The 3,850-nt window shown below is 39.6% G+C and overlaps 1 protein-coding gene across 1 annotated transcript in view; it reads left to right on the forward strand.

The window, feature by feature from the left end:
* SNX24 (sorting nexin 24) overlaps positions 1-3,850 on the forward strand; it is a 70,300-nt gene that overhangs the window by 64,677 nt on the left and 1,773 nt on the right. The window lies entirely within an intron of this gene.

The raw sequence follows: 3,850 nt of genomic DNA on the forward strand, positions 1-3,850 counted from the left end.
TCGGATGACCCATTTAGCTGTCAGTTTAGAGAAAGCTGGCCAAGATGCAGCCCTGCTCTGTCGAGGACCCATTTCTAGCACCCTGACCAGGGAGAGCTACTTCTGGGCTACCTACGTTTGCTGTATAAAAATGTGGTCTCATAGAAATAATTGCCTTTCTTTAGCATTTGCTTTCCATGTGTAACAAATCTGTGTGTTAAACAGGTTGATATTCTGTTTTTAAAATGTTATATTTAACAACTATAACCTAGTCTGGATTAAATGGGCAATATTTTATATTCTTATCTTTTAAAAATGGTTCCACAAGTACTTTTTTCTGCTTCGTTTAATACTCAGATATTTTGTGCATTTAACTGAAATTTCTGCAGAAATGTAGAGAGAGTAATGATCACTGTGGACTAGAATAGCAGGATGTTTTGTGGAAGAGGGAAAATATTTTATGACCCTTAAATCCAATTCCTCTAGCTCATTAAACACAATGTGCCATGCACCTGGCTGACAATGAAGACCAGAAGGAACTTCCTGGGAAAGGATATCAGGGGTAAATGTCTGGAGTTAGAAAGAGTAAGAAGTATGTATCTTTGGTAGAATGTTGGTGTGGATGAATGACTTGCACAAAAAGGGATTTCCTGTTGGATAGTAAATTAAAACCGCAGGTTTGATGCACAGATTGAAACCAGGTATGGACAGGCCAGTCACTAGATCTATTTCCATGAAATTTTGGCCAACCTAATTTCATAAGTCAAAAGTATTATTTCAGTGATTTATTCTTGAAAATCTTTAGCGTTTGATTTAAAGATACATTGTGCTTGCATCACATTTTTATATTATTATGCCTCTTAACAAAATGTCGAGGTTACTAGTCCAGAGGATATGGATATGAAAATACCTTCCCAGATATACTGACCTTCACAAAATCAGAGTGTCTGTAAAGTTCTAACAGTTAAACATTATCCTCTTATAAAATGCTAGTATAATAATCAAAAATTATTCTCTTGGCTTATGCTTTTGCGCCTTTGTTTTGATTTTTCTGGGAAATTCAACTCTTGCCAAGGTCCCCAGCGACTGCGGTGTGGCTAAACTGCGCATTTTTCAATCCTCTTACTTGGCCTCTTACCGGTTTTAGCCGCTGTTGGCCCCTTTCTCCTTCTTCAGACACCTTCTCCCCTTGGCTTTCCCACTTCGAACCTCTGGCAGCTCACCTGAAGAATATCATAGACCCTCCCTTCTTAGACCCTGACACTTTCTTTTGAATAATCTCCTCGCTGTGGCCTTGATTACCTTGGGTAGACAGCTGAGTCACAGGATTGAGTTTCCATCCAGAGCTCCACACTGTCACCGTGGCCCTCCGGAGTCTGCCTCTGCCTGGCTCGTGTTCCTCCTGGGACCCTCACACACTCTGGTCCAGCCGCACTGGACCTCTTTCTGGGCCTCAGATGTGCTGAACTCCTTTCTGCTCAGGGCACTTGCTGTTTCTTCCTCCTCAAATCCTCTTTTTGTTCTCACACGTCGTTGACTCTCTCATCTCTCATGTGGGACTTCCAAGAGCCTTCGCTGACTCTCCTCTCAAGTAGCAGCCACGATCCCCTCCACTCCATTCACTTTTATTTTTAAAGGTTCTTAGTAAATGTTTGTAAAGTAAATGAAAACCAACTCTAAATCACATTCCTCCTCATCGATGGGAAACCAAGGCAAGCGCCACATTCTGAGTCAGTCAAGCAATAATGGATATTGTATTAAATCATGCATATGATGAAGCCAAAAATCCAAAATTTGGAGTGGAGTGGAACAGATGAGAAAAAAAAAAAAAAAATGACCTCTGATTATCTCATCATTGTCACTAGTTGGTGGACCTTGTTATAAAATACCTCTATCCCATTCACTTTTATCAGAGTTCCCTATTTGTTTCTGTGATAGAAATGATCATAAACCTTGTTCCCTTTTCTCTCTCCCTAACATCTGGCATATGCTCACACTTGAATACAGGGTTTATGCACTCTCCTCTCTGCTGCGAAAGCCCTTCACTCAGATAACCTCACAGCTGGCCGCTCCGCCACTCCATTCAAATGGCATCTCTGCACAAGGGTCTTCTCTCACTTTCCCATCCCCGATCACTCTCTGTCCCCATGCCCCGCTTTATTTTTTTCCTTGCCTTAAACCACTGCTCGACCTACTACAGTACTCCAGAATTGCCCAATGTATTTAACATTGTTTTCCTTTTTGTTCTTTTCTGCCGAGCTTAAGTTATTTAAATCTACTTAAGCTAAATATGCTTATGATGTAATGTCACTAACCTTCTAATAAACTTTTATATTTTGGGTGGCAAAGGATAAATGCATATATGCTAATGTATATTATATGTCCTATTTGGGCATTTTATTAAAAATTAATAGCTCCATTTATGGCTATCGGTTTCAATATACTTCCGTGTGGGAAAAATACATTTAAAATTAGAATTAGCTTAGCTAAATCATTGCTTTTGATTGGGATCTAAGTATACAGATATAAGTCCTATCGTAAACTTCTAAACGCGTTTTATGAAATAATGTTACTTTATGTTGAATAAAAGCAAAAAGTCTAAGAAATCAGGTGCCATCAATCAAAACTAACTGAATACTCATATTGGAGATATTTTTTAAACCTGTTTTGTTTATTAATATGATCGTCTCCCTGACTAGCATGTAATTTACTTATACTCCCAGTAATGAGCCAGTACTCGGTGCGTAATAATGGCTGGCACTTACCCTGTGCCGAGCTCAGGTCCTAGCACTTTGTTTCATTCGTCACTTTTGACAATGACCTGTTAGGTAGGCACTGTTAGAAAATTTCTCTCCAGTCACATCGAATCCATTACCACTTTGAACTTGCTCCAGTCCACTCTCTGAATGGCAGCCAGAACCATCTTTTCAAAACAGTTCGTTTCTGTCTCACTCTGCTTAAAATCCTTCCATAGCTTCTTATTGCTTTTTCAGATAAAGCCAGAATTTCTGTCTATTCTTATCAGGCTTGAATTGACCCTGCTTGCTGTCAGGACACCTCACAACTGCTCATCTTGCTATGTTAGCCTCAGTTTAGGCCTTTGAACTCTCCAGGTTCCCTCCTGCACAGACTTTCCACCTGGTTAGCTCCTTGTTCCTACCTTCCTCTCCTCCAAGAGCCTTTCTGCCCTCCCTGATGAGGTTCAGTCCCCTTGTAAGTAGTTTTACATAGTAGGTACCCTATACAGGTAGGATTAATAATTAAATGTATTATTTTTTTATTTTAAAATATCGAACCACTTAAATTCCTCTTATAATAACTTTATTTCAGGTGGTTGGCTTTAGCATAAATCCTGGATATAATGTGCAGATCGAGGTTTAGAAAATAGGCTTCTGAGCCATGTGATAGAATAGTTCCCCTATTCTAGTTATACACTCATATTTTACTTGCCCTGGTAACTAGAATGTGGTACAACATACCATACAGCTCTGGGTTTCCTTTGTATCTTCCTGTAGAAATGCAGCTGATTTTTCAGAATCGACAGGATGGCTTTTGTCGGAAACCTGCCCTTTTAAGTTAGGAAGACAGCCCCCCATCTTACTGCTCTCTAGAAGCTAGTGTAATAGAACAAACATACTCAAGACAACTTGGACGAAATGCTGCTGTAAACCACAATGGAAAAACTGCAGCAAAGTATTCCCAGTAGAAATCTTGGAATTCCTTCAAGTATATTGAGATTTTGTTAGAAATTGAATTGCCAGTGTAATCCATCTTCCTCGTGAGAAAACATTCAGATAAAGAGCTGGGGCCTAGCAGCATTAACCATTAGAACATCCTTTAAATCAATAAGCTACAAATCTGGCCGTGCATT

This window comes from Pteropus alecto, unplaced genomic scaffold (genome assembly GCF_000325575.1).
Source record: "Pteropus alecto unplaced genomic scaffold, ASM32557v1 scaffold20, whole genome shotgun sequence".
Classification (NCBI taxonomy): domain Eukaryota; kingdom Metazoa; phylum Chordata; class Mammalia; order Chiroptera; family Pteropodidae; genus Pteropus; species Pteropus alecto.